A 23178-nucleotide genomic window follows, 5' to 3' on the forward strand; every position below is an offset into this window, starting at 1 on the left:
TATATATATATATATATATATATAAATATTCAGGGGATGGAGTTAAATGATCTTGGTTCCAAACCCTGTAGCAGCATGATAAAGGCAAAAGTCTTAATAAAACACATTAAGTTGTTTCTCATGAGAAGCTATTACATCTTATGTTTTACGTGTCTCAGAAATTTCCTACTTTACTTGGTCAGCTAAATCTTTAAATGTTGCTATGTTGTAACAATAAATAAGGAATCAACATTAAAACTTATCTTCATATTAAATTTCAGAAATTGCTGAGTTAAAAAAGACTGACATAAAAAATGTTTAGTTACATGGGCTACAGAGCTCACAAGTAACAACAGAAAGTTTTTCCTCCTTTGAATAAGGGTGATAATGAAGTTAATTCAGTATATTTCTTTAAGAAAAGCATTCTGCCCTTGGATCAGATCAATATACACAATTTTGAGTGTGTCTTTTTTGTGAATTTTTTTCTAGAAAAAGGATACAATGTTTTCTTCAGATTCCTAAAGGAATCCATGACTTATGAAATATTTAGAATTGTGACTTAGAAGAAGAGGCTTTTCTTTGTATTATTGAGAGGCATGAATATTTATAGCACAATAATCATGCTGTTCTCTTTATGTTAAACATGGATTTTAACTGTCATATATTTTATCAAGAGAATAATCTATCAGAAGCACAAAATATATTCCTTTAATCAACATTTATAGACTGCCTGCCTACCATATGCAAACCAGTGCTGCAGATGTGTGATGTTTGGCAAGTGTAAATATTAGCACCTTGAGTGCCATCTTGTTAAAACTTCATAGGGAGCTTTTAAGCATCTCTCATTTCCTTTGTAATTAGGAGAGTAAACTTGAACTCTGTTCTAGGTCCTGTTTTTTTTTTTTTTTGAGAATATTTTTATAGACTCTAAAAGTAAGGCTTCGAAGGGAATTCCTTCAGCAGCTCACTTTGCAGATGTGGAAAGTGAGGTCTAAAGAAGTAAAGTGACTTTTCTAAAGTCAAATATCCAGTTACTGAAGAATTAAAAACAAAATCAGAGGCCATCTTTGTTACCGAAAACAAGTTATTGCATGCCTGATTCACAGTGAGGCCAAACAAACTAAAACGTCAGAGTTTGGAGCAGAGAAAGGTTTATTGTAGGGCCATGCAAGGAGTTGGGTGGCTCCTGCCTAAAACAAACAAAACAAAACAAAACAAAAAAAACTCCTCAAAGGGTTTCAGCAAAGCATTCTTAAAGGCCAGGTGAGGGAGAAGTGTGGTTAGTTGTTGCAAACTTCTTGGTGCCAGAATCCTTTGTTCTTGCAGTGTCCACATAGGTCAGGTCACAATGTTCCCACAAACCTCCAAAAAGACAAATGTTTTTCTCTGTTCTGCAACTTTTTATCTCTATATGAATGGACTCTTAAAAGTCAGAGCACTGAGAACAGGCTATCCTGTATATTTCAGGATATAGGCAACATTCTTTTACATAAGGTACAGAGCCAGCATGACTAAGCACAGGCCACAAAGCACAAAGGTTAAAGTATAAGAAACAGATCTAATATGGAGCCAGATTTGTTCTTCCCTTATTACAATTTCATAGGGTTCCATCAAACCTTGTCTGGTTTTGAATCATGTTTATAAATATGTGGTTGGTGAAAGGGACAAAAACTTGAATAAAATTAGACTTAAGTGTTTTCTATGAATTTCAGTTGTCTGGCATTTGTCTGTGGTAAAGTGAAAATGAATTATTTGTATATATGCATGATTCAGTTTAGAGCTAAATACCAACTTGAAAACAATATTTTGGGTTTTACATATATTGAAGTAAATAGCTAGCACTCTTTTGCATAGATAACTGTATTGTACTGTGCTTCTTTTTGTGTAAGGTTTTGGATTTCTCTCATCCTTAGTGAGATATGCTGCCTGGAAGCATTCCTCCTTGTACAGCCTCTAATACATCTGTGTCTTAGAGAAACATGCATGCGTCTGTGAGATAGCTCACAAACTTTGATGTAAATCCCTCCTAGACACGTGAGGTGATGTGAGTAATTGATACAAGATTAGGTACTGGCCTGAAATACTGAGCAAGAACAGACATACTTCTATTAAGAAATCAATAGTAGGCTTCCTTGGTGGCACAGTGGTTGAGAGTCCGCCTGCTGATGTAGGGGACACGGGTTCATGCCCCGGTCCGGGAAGATCCCACATGCCGTGGAGCGGCTGGGCCAGTGAGCCATGGCCGCTGAATCTGCACGTTCGGAGCCTGTGCTCTGCAAAGGGAGAGGCCACACAGTGAGAGGCCCGCGTACAGCAAAAAAAAAAAAAAAAAAAAAAAGAAAGAAATGTAACAGCACTTACAGACGTCCTGTAGACACTAGCCAAAATGAAAGTGAAAATTTCTAAATTAAACAGTTGTTGTGTGGTGTAGCTGAAATACACACACACACACATAGATAGCTAATATAGATATGCTTATCTCTACATATATTTATATATAGCTATCTTAAACGTATTCAATACTGTAGCAGACTGAAATTTTAAAAGAATATATATGGATATATATATATATATATATATTTTTTTTTTTTCTTAACCGCTGCGCCACCAGGGAAGCCCTATATATTCTTATATATAGAAGACATACATACATCATAATGCTATCTTAAAAATCCATTCTATCAAGCATCTAGAATTATTTATAATACCACATCTTACTTTTATTGGTGTCCCCCATGATGAGTTGCCCATGGAAATCACTTAATAAATATGTTTTAATAGTGACTGATTTGGGATACTTCTCCCAGACTGTGCTACACACAGTGGGGATCCAGCATTATGTCAGGGCTAACGTTAAACATCAGCAAACAGGAGACTGATATTAATGAGTTTAGTCACTGGTGCTGTTTTTAGTTGTTTTTTAAGGAGTGCTCCCCAAGCCCCATACTCTGTAGAATCATCCTACTCCTCAAGGCCAAGTTCAGATGTCATTTCCTCCATGAAACCTTCTCTGATTAACCCAGCCTGAGATAATTTCCTTCCTCCTTGAACTCATACAATTTTTTCCTAATTGACCTAAATTAGTACTTCTCACAGTCTCCCTTTTAAGTATTCACCTATACATCATGCCTTTTCTACTAGATCATAAGTGTTTTCAGTCAGACTGTATCTTACATATATTGGCACACTAAGCCTTTTGAGAGTAAATAATTAGTCAATAGTGGCTGATTGCCTGATTTATTCTTTGACTTACATAAAACTGAATGTGCTTCTAAGAGCTATATATTTCCATAGTAATTTTGACAGCAGAGGAGGTCTCCCTGTAAAATTAGAACTTGTTCAACTAGTAGAGATTTATGAAATTCATATAGTCCAATGAGAAACTCAAATCTCCTGTAATCAATACAGGAGAATTTTGTTCAAGTAAACATATTTTATTTGACAAAGAAGCATTAAAATCACTCCAATAGGGCTTCCCTTATGGCGCAGCGGTTAAGAATCCACCTGCCACTGCAGGTGACACAGGTTCGATCCCTGGTCTGGGAAGATCCCACATGCCGTGGAGCAGCTAAGCCTGAGCGCCACAACTACTGAGCCTGCTCTCTGTAGCCCATGAGCCACAGCTACTGAAGCCCGCATGCCTAGAGCCCGTGCTCCACAACAAGAGAAGCCACCGCAATGAGAAGCTCTCACACCACAATGAAGAGTAGCCCCCGCTTGCCGCAACTAGAGAAAGCCCGTCCACAGCAACAAAGACCCAACGCAGACAAAAATAAATATATTAATTAAATAATTTTTAAAAATGACCTCAATGAATTTGTCAATTACTTCATATGAGCTCTGGCTCAGAACATGCTCCCTTGTCAGTTGTGGTTTACTAATTCAACACATTGTGGCCTGTCAAACAGCAGAGTGTTTTGATATAAGAAAGTTTAATGCACAAAGATATTTTCTATTCTATTCCTATCATTGAAAAAATGCTGATGGGGCTCCAAACGGACACACTGATTATACTGACCAGATGGAAGATCAGTCCACACCATCTGGCCCTGCCACGTGTCTGCTGTTATGTTTTCACGTTGCCTCCCTGGGTCCCTCTATTCCAGTCCTAATGGTCCCCTCCTACTCTCTAAACATACCCAGCAACCTCCATGTTCAAGACATCTGTTCTGACCTTGTTTATTTTTCATTAAACACTATAATACTATAACACTATTATTTCCGATAAATTCTTAGTTCACTTTCCTGCTTCATACAGGTTTCTGTTCAAATACCTCTTAGTAGAACAGTGTTCATGGAAGGAATGACCGAAACAAGCATCTCTGCCCTTGCTTTCCTGCATTCTTCTTGTTGTTTGACCATCACAGGTGCTTTCCTTCTCCACCACACAGCTGGCTCCACAAGAGTCCAGATTTTGTAGGTGTTATTTTCCATTACTGTATACCTGGCACCCAGAAAAACTTAGGAACTCAGTAAATATCTGTTCAGTGATAGAGTGAGCAGTTGTCACTACCAAGTATTAAATCATGTTTTAAATCCCCTGAAGACAAAGACAAAAAGAGATGCATGAGAGCTTAACACTCATTAAACTTTTTATGGTATTGAACTTTAAATGGAAGATGTTGAATGGCTTCTAGAAAAAGGTATCTAGAGACTGTTTATTATTTGGTCTGCTCACAGTCACATCTCCCTTCATCTAGGAAACTATCCCCTCATCACTCCAACCATGGGGTTCTTTGGGAGGGCCTAGAAATCACAGCATTTCCACCCACACCCCCCTCCCCTCCTGGGTGTGAACCAGCTTCAGTAACTGGTCCAGGGATGGAAATGTGACTCAAGGAAGGTCAGTAAATTTTCCTCTCCCAAGAATTTTCTGGCTGGAGCTCATGAAAAAGTGCTCACTTTTCTTATATTAGACCCTGTAACTTTTGGCATAGTAGACATGAAAGAATATAGCCAACACAGTGTGAAAAGAAATGATGGGGGAGGAGAGAGACAGACAGGGACAGAGAGAGACAGAGAGAAAGAAAGAGAAGGAGAGAGGAAGGGGAAAGAAAAGGGAAGGGAAGGGAAGGGAAGGGAAGGGGAGAGAGGAAAGAAGAAAAATAGTGTTGGAGTCCTTGGTCTAGTTTTTCCCGAGATCAGCTCCACCAAACTCTTTCCACTTAAAAGAACCCAAAAATGTTCCCTCTTTTTTTCCCTCAAATATTTCAACTTAGTCACCCTGATTAATACATGATACAATATAGTAAAATTAGGGTATAATATCTTCAGCAGGTGTTTTTATAATAAATGTGGGGAAAGACATCTATTTTTTTAATGTTTTATACTGACTGTCAGTAAAAGGCAAGAGAATAACCTTAAAATGGGATTCAGGGAAGCTATCTCTGCAGCAGTCTGAGCTAATGAGATCCAGGTATCTGCCTTTCTGGTGAACTAGATTGACATAAAGATAGAACTGAAATACTTAGAAAAGGATGGATGTATATTTCTTAAAGTGTCTTAATATTCTCTCAGTATGCCTCTGACAAAAGCTAGGTAGAAGCAAATTCATGATTAAACTCCATGAAAGGGATGCCAGAATTTGTCAAGGTCCAGCCAGAAAGCCGGCTACATATAAGCAATGGAATATAGAGAATTGGTTATACGGGCAAAGCTACAATTGAACAGCAGACAGTGAGGTAACCTGGAGATAAGTAGGGCCTGGATTAGGGCAGGGTAAGCCAGGCACCTAGGATACAAAATTTAGGAGGCATTCATGTTCAGGTGCTGACCTTGTTCTGCCCAACCCTGAGAGTGTCTCCTAAAATCTTGCTCCCTAGGTGCCTCACTTCTAAGGAGGTGCTCCTGAGATTAGCAACAGCAAGGGGACCACCACTGGCACCGCACTGAGGCCCCCAGGCTGGATGGACAATGGAAGAGGAAAGGAAGAGAAAGGAAGAGGACAGTGTTACTGGAGCTTATCATCCAGAGTCACCAGGAGGGAGTTGGAACCATGGTCATCAGGGGCCTTTGGAGCCACAGAGGTACCTCCTGAAGCAGTCAGAGAGGGGGCGCTATTCTTCTCCATCCAATGGAGCCTTCTGTTTGAACCCAGCAAGAGTCCAGCAGACATGGGAGCTTGGGGATGCAACCTGCAGGGATCAGTCCCCTGTGATAAGATGCACAACAGGGATGGAGAAGCAAGAACCTCTGAGAGCAAACAGCTTGACTGTCACAAGGCTGTGTCCTTTGGAGAACAGAGGTGCAGATGGCACTTTTCTTGTTCTGTTGGGAAAGCTGAGAAGCCTAACTTGTATTCTTGCCCAGAGAAGATATTTGGCCAATCTGTTTTTTTTTTTTTTTTTTTTTTTTTTTTTTTTTTTTTTTTTTTTTTTTTTTTCGTGATTAATATTTGGTATATTTTCCTGTATATCTTATAAGTGATGTTTTTTTCCTCTGAATGTTATCTTGCCAGTGAGGGAAATAGCTTTTGAATTGGACTCAGATCTCAAGATTTCCATCTGCTTTTCTACTTTCATTCTTAATGAAGGGTGGCATTGAATTTTAGGTGCTTAGAAATATTAAAGTTAAAAAAATCCTAAAATATGTTACAGGTCATGTGGAAGCTTTTATATGTCTATGGTATTTGGCAGCCTGGCCACAAATATCAAGTATGTGTGGGTTTGGCACCTTTAAGGAGAATCTTCAACAAGTGTTTTTCTTTTAAAACTGTGTTTTATATGACTTTTTCTTGGCTATTAGCACTGGACATCCCAGTTGGATGCCATCTGGAGGCTTATGGCATGTGGCCTTCCCAAGAAGTCACTGTCTTGCTTAGAATTTTCCTGTCATATGTTCCAAGGAACAGACCTACAGCAGTGATGTGTTGTCTCAACTACAATAGCAGAAGCCCTTAATTTTATTTTTATTTGGCTATGTTTATAGCTGTATGACAGAATTAGATGTTATTGAACAAGCTACATTCAACATGCATTTGTAGAAAGCCTTAGGATTGGATAAAAACCTAGGAACAATCAAAGTCAATAAGCTTCAGTCACCATAGAAGAGATTCCTTCTACAACCTTTAGATGGTCTTTTAATACCTTCAGTGGCAGGGAGATCATTATTTTGAGAGTGAGCTCATTTAAGTTTGGGGAGCTTTGAAAGGCTAGAGAGTTATTTCTCATATCAACCAAAATCTACCTCTGCCTACTTTCCTCTAGAATTATACAGAATATGTCTATTTTTTTGCCCATGTAATGATCTTGAACTATGTAACTATAACCGTCATCTACCTCTGAATTTTTACCCAAGATAAATACTCACAAATGCCTCAAACACTGGTTGTATCATGTTTTCCAGATATGTTGGTTGGCTCCAAACCTCCTTCATCTCCTATATATTTAACTGTAGTTATACCTACTTTTGTTTTCTCAACTTTTTGAATAACTGGCTTTAACTGGGGAGAAATCCATTCTTGATTTCATGTGTACTCAGCTTTTTCTCTTTTTTCAAGTTGTATTCACTGCTTAGAAAAAATAATACCATTGTTACCATAACTATCTTGTGAGATATTTTGATCATGGTGGCTCTAGCATAAGCAAGATCCTTGGTAACTCATTTAGAAATCAAGTTGAACTTGAGCTATTGAAAATGCTCAACATCATTAATCATTAGAGAAATGCAAATCAAAACTACAATGAGATATCATCTCACACCAGTCAGAATGGCCATCATCAAAAAATCTAGAAACAATAAATGCTGGAGAGGGTGTGGAGAAAAGGGAACACTCTTGCACTGCTGGTGGGAATGTGAATTGGTTCAGCCACTATGGAGAACAGTATGGAGGTTCCTTAAAAAACTACAAATAGAACTACCATATGACCCAGCAATCCCACTACTGGGCATATACCCTGAGAAAAACAAAATTCAAAAATAGTCATGTACCAAATTCTTCATTGCAGCTCTATTTACAATAGCCCGGAGATGGAAACAACCTAAGTGCCCATCGTCGGATGAATGGATAAAGAAGATGTGGCACATATATACAATGGAATATTACTCAGCCATAAAAAGAAACAAAATTGAGCTATTTGGAACGAGGTGGATAGACCTAGAGTCTGTCATACAGAGTGAAGTAAGTCAGAAAGAGAAGGACAAATACTGTATGCAAACACATATATATGGAATTTAAGGGAAAAAATGTTATGAAGACCCTAGGGGTAAGACAGGAATAAAGACACAGACCTACTGGAGAACAGACTTGAGGATATGGGGATGGGGAAGGGTAAGCTGTGATAGGGCGAGAGAGAGACATGGACATATATATACTAACAAACGTAAGGTAGATAGCCAGTGGGAAGCAGCCACATGGCACAGAGATACTGGCTCGGTGCTTTGTGACCGCCTGGAGGGGTGGGATAGGGAGGGTGGGAGGGAGGGAGATGAAGAGGGAAGAGATATGGGAACATATGTATATGTATATGTATAACTGATTCACTTTGTTATAAAGCAGAAACTAACACACCATTGTAAAGCAATTATACCCCAATAAAGATGTTAAAAAAATAAAATTAAAAAAAAGAAAATGAACAATAAAGAGGTGGGTGGTAATACTTAGTGACATAATATTTAAAAATATTTTAAACCCTATTATCTATGTAAATATATGACAATGTCCAGTTTAATGAATCCGTCCATTTAAATGCCCCCAAATGAATATCTCCTAATAAATGGCTGAATACATTCATCAGCTTACTGTTAATCAGCTCAGTTATTTCTTATTTAAAATAGTGTCTCAAGTTTCTCCTGCACACATTTTCCTCTCGTTCCTACAGGAGAGCTAAGTTTGATGGGAGCTGAAGTATCATCCTGCCATGGAGCAAGGGTCACCTGGTCTGATGGCATCTTAGTCCTCCCTTGTTGCCCTGAGATAGAGTTCTCTAGCCTGTTCATCCTTTGTCCTTGTGATGGTACTGTGACCGTGGTCTGTGGATGTTGGCCTGTTCTCTGAACCTTCCTGGTCATGATCCTAGTCCCTTCCTGCCCATCAGTGATCTCTCAGCCCCACTGGGGAAAACGAGAAATTGTTGTATGCTTTCTATGCCAGGCGTGAGTGCTCTATTGTATTTCCAGCTGCCTTGAGTCCCACTTGCCAGGCACCTCACTTAGCCTTTGCTGCCCTGGCATCCCACAGCTGGATGGGAGATTCCTGAGTCTTGTAATCCCCCCTCCAGCCCACCCTTTTGGAAGCAGAACCAGTCCCTTCTGTTCTGGGGCTCCTCTAAATGTGTCTGGGATTTCTGTCACATATTACCCACAACCACATCCCTGGTACTCAGCAGAGAGGAGGAGTCTTGGACTCTTCTCAGGGTCCCGGAAAGCACATGGCTATATCTCTTAAAATTATTTTACTGCCCCATGGAGACCAATACTTTGAGTTATAAGAATACTGAATCATGAGTTTGAGCATTACCAAACCATGAGATCATCCCCAAAGCAGACAAGCAAGTGGAAATGGGTATGTAATGAAAGATTAAAAAAGGAATTAAAGTTAGTTTGGAACAATCACGAAGGCCTTAAGAAACATTATGTATTAAATATCCACTTTTCTCTATCTATGATGATTTTCAAGAAAGCAGCTTCTACCTTCTGCTAGAGTTGATGATTCCCATTCATGGAGCACCCTCCACTTAGCTATTAAGCTAGAAATCACAGGGCTTCTGTTAACGACACCATCTGTATATACTTATATATATATATATATATATATATATATATATATATATATATATATATACGTGTGTATATATATATATATATATATATATATATATATATATTTTTTTTTTTCCGGTACGCAGGCCTCTCACTGTTGTGGCCTCTCCCGTTGCGGAGCACAGTATATATATATATATATATATATATATAACTGAATATATATATATTTTTTTCAGATTCTTTTCCCTTATAGGGTATTACAAAATATTGAGTAGAGTTCCCTGTGCTGTACAGTAGGTCCTTGTTGTTTACTTTATATATAGTCGTGTGTATCTGCTAATCCCAAACTCCTAATTTATCCCCCCTTTCCCCTTTGGTAACCATAGTTTGTTTTCTATGTCTGTGGGTCTGTTTCTGTTTTGTAAATAAGTTTATTTGTATCATCTTCTTAGATTCCACATATAAGTGATATCATATGATATTTGTCTTTCTCTGACTTACTTTACTTTGTATGTTATCTACTATTAATCTTCATTTATTTAGACACCATTTTATCTCATAAATTTATCTCAAATTTATTCCTTAACAAAAAACCTTTTTTTTTACACTTTTGCTTCACTTTAAATACTCACCACCATTGACTGGATGCATTGCACTAATTTTCTGACTAGTATTTCTACTTAGATATTTCTCAACCTTTTATCCTTCTCAGTTATTGCTCTCTTGCTACCGAAATCTGCTTGAAACAAAATGCTGATGATGGCATGTTTATTCATCAACTTTAAGTAGGTCTTTATTTTCTAGAGAATAAAGTTCAGCTCTTACAGAAAGGCATCCAAGGCCTCTCATGATTAGGAGCTGTATTTCGTCCACACCCCAACACTCCCTACAATAAAAGTCTCATTAAAATCTCAGTGTACCCTTGGCCTGTTCATCATCTGTGTATTTTCTCAAGCTGTTCCCTCCCTGTAGAATATCCCTTCCATCACCATCCCCCACTTGTCAACATCCTTCAAGGCCCAATTCAGAGCCAAACTAGTAATCAAACTTTTCACCGTACCCCACCCATCCTTGCTTCATGATGAAATATAGAAACCATCTCACTGATGTGTCTGACAGCTTCGTTTATAATTTTCATAATAGCTACCACACTCTACTTTGCATTGTAGTTCTTTGTATTTATGAATATCTGGTCTGCCAGGTCATTAACTTAATGATGTGTTAGTTACTACTCTTTGTTTCCAAGCAACAGTGGCCAACTCAAGCTACCTTAAGCAAAAAAGAGACTGTATTATGAGGATATAGGGGTGTGCCATGAAAACCTCTTAAAGGAACAAGACAAGCAAAGAGCAGAGAATTGGAAGCCTTCCCACTTGATTCTGAATCTCAGCTATCACCACTTAGCCAATATGTGTCACGATGTGTGGTCATAGTAAACATTCCGTGGCTCAAGTTTCTCACATATAAAATGAGGATGATAATAATAGTATATATTTCCTAGGATTACTACATGGTTTACTTGGCACAGCTCTCATTAAATGTTATTTCAGAAACAAACGTGGGGCTTTTCGGGAAAGACTACTGCCTTGCATTTGTGGTACTAGCATTTGTTTGGGATTCCAAATAATTTGATTTGGGGAGAGAAGAGGAGCCTCACCGAACTTCTCTGTGGCTATCATTTAATGCTTTGGGGTCCTTTATTTGGCACGGAGATTGGTAAAATGAGTAATACACTATTTTTGGAAAATAAACCTGGACAATTTTAAAATGTTAAGCTTGGACACAATATTTAACCCTGGACCTGCACCTTAAAAACCAGCAGAGTAATAGAATATTCTGTTGCCTGGGTGCCCATTGAAATTTATAAGGAATTCCAGAAGATACTTGAGTGTGGGCAGGTCTGTTAAGGCAGTCTGGTGACCTGGGAGGCCCAGAGCCCCTTTCAGGTTTCCTATGAGGTGAAAACTTGTCCTAATGACACTAAGATAGTGTCCCTTTTTACCATTCTCAAATAAACCGTGGATTTTCTAATAAGAGAAAAGCAGACGCCCATAAGAATCTAGATGTCTTAATAAAGATGACTATATACACACACACACACAAAACAAAAACAAAAAAACAGAGGTGGGGAGGAAATGAAACTGGATCTCAGGAAGGACCAAAAAGCTGCCTGGAATTCAGGTGGCATTTCTCTAATTCGAATGTTTTATTCCACCCCCTCCTACAGACCAAATTACTCTGCTGCTTGTCACCCATGGAAAAAATTGCTTGTCCATAGCTCATGTGCTGTACCTCTCACCTCTTAGAAAGATAGAGTCTGTCTTTGTCTCTGTGCCACATTCTGGGGGAGGAGCCTGTGATTGACTCAATTTTGGTTCCAACAGCTGCGCCAAGATTAACAAAGAGTCACTGAGCAAACAAACAAGCAGGTGCCATAAACTTATCTTTATGGCATTTCCAAGAGAAGAAGGTTTAGGGAGCAAAGTAGGTAGTGATCCACTGACATGGCTCATTGATTTTGCTATCCTCAGAGCATCGTTCTGTGTCTACAGTTGGATTGGATCAAGTTCAGTTCACACCATGTGTAGTCAGACTTGCACTCAGGCCTTGACCCTGCAATTGTTCTTCAAAATATTTGAATTTGTTCAATTACGCTTTCAAAAACATTTGAATAGTAACTTGTTCTGTTCTAGGTATTATGCCGTATACTGAGGGTATCATGGAGTGAGGTAGCGTGAAGTTCTTGATCTCATGATGCTAATGTATATTGCTTGCTGCTTTGACTTAAAAAAGAAAATAAAAAGGTATAATCTTTCCATTATCACAAGCCCTGCCTGATTTGTGAGTATTGATAACGCTATTAGTTCTTTGTCAGCACCACTGTGTTTTCAATTCTTTTTTTTTTCTCTCTTAACGTTTTTTTTTCTTTTCTGAACATTTAGTTATATTTTCACAATATTAGGCAGGCCTCCCACTAACATCCACTTTGGAACTGGAAATTATTTATCTCCTACCAGTGCAACTCCAGAAGCATGAAGGCCTGAATTCTAGACCCATCTCCACCGCCAAAGACCTCTGTGACTTTGGGGAAACCCCTAAGAGCTCTGGGGCTTAGCTCCTTCCCTTTAAACCAGAATCAACCCACTAATCAATTAATCGTATAAGGGATTTTGACTAAAATACATGGTGACTTCTACCTTTATAGGTGCAAAATCTTTAATGTTTACACAGTGTTAGTTATCCATCTGTGTCCCATTTTCTTCCCCCTCACATTGTTACCATTGTCTCCATTCGTCACTTTTTCTGCACACGTTGAGAGCATCATGGGAGCGGGGTAAGGCTGGGTCTACGAGGAGCTGGAATGAGATGGTCAACTCTTTCCAAGACTCTCAGTCGATGAACTCAGTTACTGTGTTTCTGAGAAGATTGACTGTTGATTTTCCTTGGAAGCTTTGGGGTCACTGTTCCTTTAAGAGTCTGTGGCACTCTGTCTGTCCTCTCCTTTTGCCCTACCTCATGGCACAGTTTTATCTATTAATTTCCTGGCTCAGCTGTATGTTTCTGCCCTAACCTCAAACTCAACCCCACCTCCCTAAGGCTTTTTCGGATAATTTTCTCCTCTAGTGCAGCCTCATTCTTTACCCCCATTCAGTGAACCCTATCCTTCATGGCTGCCAACTCACCTGTCTCTCCATTTGCATACTTCCACACTGAAATCTGCCCCAACTCTCTTCTTCATTTGTCACACACACATCCTCCGTCTGCCTCTATATCCTTGTCATATACTTGTGAAAGCCAAGACTTCTCACATGTTATGTACCAAGCTATGGGATATGTGCTTTCCGTGGAACATCACATTGTATCCTGAACAAGCCCATGAATCAGTGCTATTAAATTCATTTTACAGCTGGGGGAACAGAGAGGTAAAGTAACATCCTCCAGATCACACAGCTAACAGGTGGCAGAGCAGGTTCAAGCAGAAGTCTGTCTCCTGAAACTGATCTTGAAAGCACAAGGCTGTAGGTTCTCTGTTTGTTTTTGAATCTATTGCCACCTCACTCCTGTTCTATCTCTGCTGAAACGACCCATTTCAAACTTTGTCAATGGCATGAATCCAATAAATTTTCTCTGGTCTCATTTTCTTTAACTACCTTCAGCATTTGTCACTGTGGTATATTTAGGGAAATTTCTACCCTGTCCTATGACACTGAACTTCCCCCTGCACTAATTCATCTCCCTTCTCCTAATTCCAAAAAGTGAGTGTTCATTAAATACCAGGATTTGAATCTCTGCTCTTCTTTTCTGGACAAGTTCCCTCACAGAACTCAGAAATTAAATAAATCAAGATGAAATTACTTTTTTCTTATTTTTAATTGCTCTAAGAGATAACCGACTGTCTAAAGGAAAAACAGTAACAAGGTATTGTGAGTTTACACATGTAAAAGTAAAAGGTAGGGAAACAGTAACACCAGGGATGGGTGGAAGGAATTGAGAATATATTGTATGTAATACTGTAAGATCCTTCCCTCCATGTGGCATAGATAATTGAAAGTAGGCTATTATTAATGAAATAATATTAATTTAATTGTATTAATTTATACTATAAAGCATAGGGTAACTACTCAACAACTTAAAGAAGAGGTAGAAATATTAAGGAAGAGAGAAAATAGAGTCATAAAAAGTGCTCAATTAACAAAAGATAGAAAAAGAAGAAAAACAAAACATAGAACAAATAGAGCATATAGAAAATAGCTAGCAGATTTTAATCCAACCATATCAGTTAGTGTATTAGTTCTACTTGGCTATGCTGATATAGCAGACCCTGAACCCCTCAACATAAATAATGGCTCAAACACAGGGATGTTTGTTCCTCACTCATTAGATGGTCCACTGCACGTGTTCCTGGCAGCGGGCATCTTTCCTCCAGGTGTTCGCTCAGGGACCTGGCTCTTTCCATTTTGTGGCTACACCATTCCCTCAGGCCTCATTGTCATGGGCATTTGACTATTAAAAAGGAAGAAGACACGTAGTTTCTGAAAGGACTTGTTCTGGAAATGGCCTGCATCACTTTGCTCTCATGCCATTGGCTAACCCACATCATGCAGCCTCACCTACACAGAAGGGCAGTTAGGTAACGTTGTCTAGCTGAGTCCCGGAAGAAAAGGAGACCGATTTTTTGGTGAAAAGCCAGTACTGTCTGCTATAGATGAACCGCTAAACTGAAAGGTTAGAGATCTTCAAACTTTATTATCCATAAAAGTCACCTTGGAGTTTGAAACAATTGCATATACTTGGGCTTTACAAGAAAAAAATTCAGATTTTTGGGTAAGGCACAGAAATCTGTATTTTATTTTGTGCCAGTAGACTGGAGAGCATGGATGGTAACTGAAGGAGTGCCCATGAGAGCCAGTGATATCCACCCACACACAGAAAAGAGGAGATGATTCTGAGAGGAGTCATCTGTAGGGTTTGGATTGAACCCAGGAAATGAGAAAATAGAGCCTGAGGTCAGCCAGTGTACTTTGGGGTGTTGTCCTGGCAGAAGAAGGAAATGATTGAGAAAGAGGGTACACATTTATTAATATGGCTCATTTGTACTAATTACAAGTGGTATATATTTATTACAGATAGATGTTAACAATCTGGAAATACAAATGACTTATACCAAATATAGTTACTCTCTTCTTTTATCTTCCATTTTCTTATCAGCATTTTTCCATACCATTATATATTCTTCAAAACCATTTAATTGTCTCATAACTGTCTTACATAACTTATTAACTATTCCCCTATTGTACATTTCATTTACAGGCTTTTTTCTCACTGTTACAAGTAATAATACAAAGAATAGTCATCCTTGAACATAAGTCTATATTAACATTTCCGGCTATTTTCTTGGGCTAGCTTCCTAGAAATACAACCATTGGGACAACAATCCTTTACTTTCTCAATTTCTTGATAATGTTGAGTTGTGTAGAAACTTTTTCAGAGAGTTGAAGAAAGTATGATGAGAAAATGGAGTTTTTGTTGTTGTTGTTTTCAGTCTCCTTTTAAAATTTTAATTTAATTTTTATTTTAATGTAGAGTATACTTGATTTATAATATTGTGTTAGTTTCAGGTGTACAGCAAAGTGATTCAGTTATACATATACATACATCCATTCTTTTTCAGATTCTTTTCCCATGTAGGTTATTATAGAATATTGAGCAGAGTTCCTTGTGCTATACAGTAGGTCCTTGTTAGTTATCTATTTTATATATAGTAGTGTGTATATGTTTATCCCAAACTCCTAATATATCCCCACCCAGCCACTTTTCTTCTTTGGTAACCATAAATTTGCTATTGAAATCTGAGAGCCTGTTTCTGTTTTGTAAATAAGTTCATTTGTATCATTTTTTAGATTCCACATGTAAGTAATATCATATGATATTTGGCTTTCTCTGACTTACTTCACTTAGTATGATAATCTGTAGGTCCATGCATGTTGCTGAAAGTGGCATTATTTCATTCTTTTTATGGCTGAGTAGTATTCCATTGTATATACGTACCACATCTTCAGAAAATGAAGTCTTTTGATTTGTCAATGGCTCTCTTCCTAATTCACACCCTTCCCCCTGCAGTTGTTATAAGGATTAAATGCAACCAGGTGTGTAAAGTGTTTAGTAATGCAGCTGGCATTTAATTAGCACATAGTCAGTTAACTATTAATACTGAACAGTAGCACACAAATGTTATACCTGTTAAACTCTGTCTCATACTAACTGTGTGAAGCATGGACCGTCACTTCCCTTCTCTAAGCCTCAGTTTCCTCATCAGTAAATGAGCATGAATTACTGCCCACTTACCATGATTTTGTGGAGTTTTCTCATATGTGAAGTATGTGGTGCAGTATCTATGATATAATAAGCCTTCAATCAATGTTCACTAATAGTATTTATTATTTCTCAGTCTACTGAAATTGAGAATTTTCTTATGTTTTTCCATTTCCTTATTTCCTTCTATGTACACACCCCCATTTCTATCTCAGTTTGAAATATACTACACAAAAGTACAAATATAATCTATCTCATTATGTGTGGGAAGGCAGGGAGGAGTGAAACGTGCAGGAAACCCTTTTCAAAGACAAGAGATGGTCTATGAAAGTGTTAATAATCCATCATGTTAGCTTACTCACCCCCAACAGCAAGGTATCATGATTTACATACCAGTTTTGGTGTATAACTTCAGTGTATGAAAACACTGGGCTTTATTCATGCATGCCAATGGTTCACTATCTGTGGTTTACAAAGCATGGTACGTTCACAGTACACATGAATGGCAAGTAGTTGGTACCAAAACTCCATATATGGTAATTCTTTAGAGTGCTGGGTGAGTAGCATCTCAGAGCAAGATCTGGGCTCCCTGGAAAGAGTGCTGTGACCCCCCTAGTGACACTGGTCTGGCTGCTGGGGGAGAAGTGGCACATCACATGTGGATAATTACAATCCTCTGTTGGAGGGAATATTAGCTGTGAGGAAAAAGTTGAAGGGAAAAATATTAGAAAAATGAGTATATTTGTAATATTTTATCCTACATGAATATTTGTCTTTTTCCTCATGAGTAACTTAAATCCCACAATGAGTAATTTCCCTGTCAGAGATTCACTTGTTATTTTAATTCAAATGTAACATTATTACAGATTTCTAAAGAAAAATTTGGTCTTGGCAAAAAAAGTAGACATCATTTCAAAAAATAACATTGCCAAAATTCTTCTATATGTTCCTTAATGCTTTACTAACTTCAATACGTAAAATTGTAGATTTCATTAAATATTTTGAAATCAGACATATATGGAAGATTATATGTTTTGGAAAATGATTTCTTTGACTCCTCTTCTTATCATATTTCTCAGTTTTGTTTGGAGAATAAGTTCTTACAGCATGAGAAAAAGTCGAGATGATACTTTCAGTTATTGTATCAGCATGATCTGGGCATCTAAGCACTATGCAAAATTAACAAAGTTAACTCTCCTCATAGCTCACCTGAGATTGTAGTACAGAGTGATAATGCTCGTGTTATAGCTACAGCTAATCTGCAATTTTCCAGAAGAAGTGGTCACTCATATTTTATCCATTTTCCTCAGCCTTAAGTCCAAGTACACGTCTGGGAGCTCAAGCAGATGGAGCCCATAACCGCACTCACCAGGCTTTTCATAACCTGGGTCACTGTGTTAATAGCTTTGGTCATGAGCTTTGAGGAAAGTGGAAGCCAAAGTCACCTCCACCCTTTGAGCTCTGTATTTGCTTCATTTTAGGGAGAATTAGCTCCCTGAGTTCTAGAGAGAATCGTTTCTCATTTGGCAATAGTGAACTATTTCTCAGTGACAGACAAAATGTATAGTAATATTAATTTCTAACACTAATCTCCATGAGCTACAGAGCTTTGTATGTATTCCAAGTCCCTGGCACATAGAACATGCTCAATAAACATGTTCAAGTCAAAGGAAGAATAATAAAAAATATACTGACTACATTGAACCACAGATGATGTGCTACACACCATTAGTAAAAGTTTCCTTATTTTAAAGGTAACAAAATATTTATTTTCATAATATAAAGCTATTTACTTATGTATTTGCTGTTTCTGGGTTGGAGCACAGTGGCCGTTCAATGCTTGACTTTAACTTGGTAGATTTTGGTGTTACATCGCCATCTTGTGGTTATTGATCTGAAGATATTTCCTTCAAAACAAAACCCAAATGCTTTGTTTTGCAACATACTGTATGGTGCAGAAAACCATTTGTGCTTGTGTGCTTACACACACACACACACACACACACACATGCCAGGAATCTGACCATCTGAAAAGCAGTGTTTTAGATTTGGAGACATGGGAAAGGAAATGTCTAAGACTAATCTTTTAATGCAGTCCCTTGCATGATAAAATAAGCTATGCAACCCATCTACTATTATCAAATACATGAGGATATTATAGCAATGCATTTTCTATAATACTATGATTTCAGTAGCAAAGTAAAAACATGTTTCCTCTATTTACCATAAACAACAGAGAAGAAATAATGTTTTTCTTCCTGCTCTGTTAAGAACTTGTTTACATCATAATATGTACCGTTTCTAATGGAATAGGGAAGTCGAGGTAAAGAAAACATACACAGTGAAATCAAATTTTCTTAGATGACTATGACTAGAAATTTACAAAGCAGCTTGTTACAAAATAAAGTTATCTAACTTAGTGTATGGGTAACACTATCCATTGAGAAGATATGTATTTCTGGGGTACAGAATTGCACATTTGATAGAGGACAGAATTGAGAGGATATTATGTAGAAAGTTCTATTTTTAAAATACTGTGATTTTTTTTTTTTGAAGAGAGACTTTAAAAGGAACACATATCTTAATATTCTCCTTCACAGCTAAGGTATACTTTAATAAACTCTCTTTAAATTTGCTTATTGAAATTTTAAATCCACATACTACTCTTAGAATTGATTCAATTGATTTGTGACTAGCACTCACAGAAATATAATCTGTTCCAGAGCGAATGTGATGGTAAGAAAGAGGGAAGGACCATTTTCCAGGGAGGCTTTCACCCAGATCACGTCTGCCTTTACAAAATTATGCACACAGATTAGCCCTGCACACTTAAACCCTAGAAAGATCAGTTGCAAAATAAATTGTTGTTAAATAAACTCAGTCATAGTTTTATTTATTCTCATTTTCATTTATTTACTGTCATTCTACGACAGGCAACAGTTTGCAGAAACCTATCTTTTTCTAATTATATATGTAATTACATTCATTGTGGGGCCATTAGAAAACAAAGACAAACAGAATTAAAATAAAATAAATTACCTATAGTCACACACCCAGTGATCACTGCTGTTGGCATTCTGGTATATAATCCAAATTCTACTTTTTTTTTTTTTTTAGAAAATAGGATTATGGTTCCATACACCATTATAATGTCCTGTAATCTGTTTTTTTCCCTTAACTATGAATTTACATAGCATTTATCATTCCATTTTACAGCTACACCTTAATTAATTTAAATTAGTCCCCATTACAGACATTTGGATGGTTTTCAAATTTTTATTCATATAAAACATACCGTAATGAATCTATATATAAGGGGTGTGTTTCATGTGTGACACACATACACTCACCCATATATATCTATTTGTTTTTATTTCTTACCTAATTATTTACATAGAATTTGTGAAATATTCCTAGGAAATACTTTTTTGATAGGAATTTCTAGGATAATGGATATTGACAATTAAGACTAATTACTAGTTAATTGCTCAACAGAAAAAATGTTCCAGGTTATTTTCCTACCAGTTTAAGTTTTCTTGTTTACCTTCAGTTCCAACAACTCCTCCTTTTTGTCATTGATGTTTGTCAAAGTCTAATGCACATACAGAAAACTGCACTAATCATAAGCCCTTGTGGTAGACTGAAGCCATCTTTCACCTCTCATGCTGGTACTGCTGACATTCACTACCTCATACTTTTTGGAGTGTTCTTTCAAAAACAGGTTTTCTTGAAAAGTTCATCTGTCCTGATTAACTCTTTGTTGCCTCAGGGTACAGAGCATCTCTAAATGAAAGCTCACTCATACCCACAGTTGATAAAGACTGAGATGGATGAGAACCTTACCTCAGGGGTTCCCACACTTAATTACACAAGAGAATCATGGAGGCGGGGGGAACTTTAAAGAGATACCAATGCTTGACCCCATTCCCAGACAAAGATTCTGGGGAGAAACTTGGTTGTTAGTTTTAAAAAGTCCCCAGGTGATTATAATTGGTAGGGATTGAGAACCACTGAAACCTCTTTCTCCTGGAGTGATAGATTCAATTCTACTGAATAGATAAATATTAACCTATAGGTGAAGAATGCCTCTGACTATTTGATGTCCTGGCAGACTTCCAGAGATGAGCTCAGTGTCTGAACCTTTGTCTTTTCCAACTACTGGACAATTCCACAGATTTCACTCCTAGAGCATAATTCTTTAAACTTACTATCTTGATTCACTGCAAATGTATACTGTCCTAAATGGACCAGTACTTTAGCTGGTCAGTTATTAACACCCAAATATGATTGAGCTTTGAGAGAGGTCGTGGTAAAGGAAGAAGAGCCATTGCCACATTCCAATGTTGAGTAGTATAATGAGCAGAAATGGAGGTACAGAAGCAAATCAATTATATCTGTAAACTTTGCATTAGTCCCAAAGGCATCTATGGCTTTTGGACTATGGTTCTGCCCTTGGGAGCCTTGGTAAACATTCTAGGTCTCACCAGAGAAAATTCAGAACAGTAAAATTGTGCAGCCCCTTGAACCATAATGGAAAAGAACATAAAAAAGAATGTGTGTGTGTGAATATATATACATATATATATGTATATATATATATGTATATATCTGTGTTTGTGTGTATATATATGTATATACATATATATATATATACATATATATGAAACTGAATCACTTTGCTGTATAGCAGAAATTAACATGACATTGTAAATCAACTATACTTCAATTAAAAAAGTGTGCAGCTCCCTTGGCATGTCAAAGGAGATAGGAGCCACCTGAAGAGCTCCCAACAGCTAAATCTCAAAACAACGTGAGTGACAAGACATATAAAGGAATGTTGGATTACAACACAAAGTACTAAATAAATACCCATGAGTCTCTACTGATATAAACAAATGTTTGAATAAATAAATAAATATGGGAGAATAGACAAATCTCTCATATGGGAAATTTCTAAATAATTTAGGTAGGTATTCTCCACTCCTTAGGTGTGAGCTGCACATAGCGACTTTTTTCCAAAAAGTACCATATGGAAAAGGGGGCATGGGGTCAAGATGAACATCATCAATTGTAAACCATATAGTACGCACCCTTGATATGATGTGTTAAGACTGGCACTTCCCCTGTGTTGCTCTCCTCACAAAACTTCAGGACTCCAGTCTAACCATGAGAAAACATCAGACATACCCACAATGAAAGACATTGTGCAAAACACATGACAAGTAACAATTCAAAATTGTCAAGGTCAATGAGGACAAAGAACGTCTGAGAAGGTGTCACAGCCACAGCAGGAGATAAGACAACTACATGTAATGTGGTACCTGGATGAGTTCTTGGAAAGGAAGAGGACATTATCTTCTAAACTAAGGAAATCTGAATCATGTGTGGACTTTAGCTAATAATAACATATTATATGTGTTCGTTAGTTGTGACAAATATACCATAATGATGTCAGATGTGAACAATAGGGGAAATTGTGTGTAATGTATGGAAATGCTGTGTACTTTCTTCCCAAATTTTCTGAAAATTTAAAACTATTCTAAAATAAAAAGTTTATCAAAAAAGTAAAGGAAAAAGAAAGAAAGTGTGATTCCCCAGAGCAGCAGTGAGAACAGCATCTGGGATCTTGTTAAAAATTCAAATTCTCAGGGCCCAGCCCAGACCTCCAGAATCAGAAACTCTGGGGATATAACAGCGATTTGTGATTCTGCTTCTGTGACTGAGAACTGCTTATCTAGCAGATTGGCCAAGGGCTCTGTTTCCCAGCACGTCTCGTTTTAGATGAGGTCATGTTACTTTTTCTTCAATGTTCAGGAGTGAAGAGTCAGATTAGCCTCTTAGTGGCTTCTGATTTCCCAATTGTCCCTTTCCACAGAGGGCTGCTCTGCTTGCCTCTCTTCTTATGTTATTCAAATCTCATCCCCAGGGTCCCTTTCAGACCCTTTTGTGCTCATGTCTTTCACAACTTTTCCAGTCCACAGAGATCTCCACCTTGGATATCCCCAGACTCATAACATGAACCAACTTGCATGTTTCCAGAGACCACAAATCACAGCAGAATGTGAATTCTCTGGAGACACAGGTGACCTTGGGCAAAATGTGTGATCCTTCTGTACTTGAGTTTCTTCATCTGTGATTTGGGGATGATGGAAGAGTATCTACCTCCTGGGTTTGTGTGGGAATTGTGAGTTAGTATCATAAGGTATTAATAATAATATCTAGCACTTAGTGAGGACCCAGTAAATGTGAGCTGCTACAATTGTTAGTGGTGGATGTCCTGCCTCTTAAATGTCTCTTCACTTCTCCCAAAACAGCAGGGTTTTGTGCACAAAATAATGTAATGGCTCAATAAAAATTGGATGAATTGAGTGAATACGTTGAGCCCACAAAATACAAGTTCAAACATAAGGACAGCTCTCCACCCCCCGACCACCCTGTCTGTCTTTGAAGGCACCTTGATTTTGAGTCAGGATGTTGGAAATCTTTCCTGTTGGTTATATAAGGTTTTTAGACTAAAGCTCAAAATTAGGTTGGAAAATACACCCCATGTGTGTATTTATCTTACTTCAGTCTTCATCCCCTACCTTTGTTCTGTTATCAATGAAAACACCATTTCAATTTTGATCTAAGATTATTCTCATTCCCGAGATCCTTAGCAGAGTGTCTGTTAGCCTAAAAGATGAG

At 37.7% G+C, this 23178-nt stretch overlaps 1 protein-coding gene across 3 annotated transcripts in view; it reads left to right on the forward strand.

The window, feature by feature from the left end:
- Window positions 1-23178, forward strand: part of HMGCLL1 (3-hydroxy-3-methylglutaryl-CoA lyase like 1) — a 144969-nt gene that overhangs the window by 116905 nt on the left and 4886 nt on the right. The window lies entirely within an intron of this gene.

Source organism: Lipotes vexillifer, unplaced genomic scaffold (genome assembly GCF_000442215.2).
Source record: "Lipotes vexillifer unplaced genomic scaffold, Lipotes_vexillifer_v1.1 scaffold302, whole genome shotgun sequence".
Lineage (NCBI taxonomy): Eukaryota > Metazoa > Chordata > Mammalia > Artiodactyla > Lipotidae > Lipotes > Lipotes vexillifer.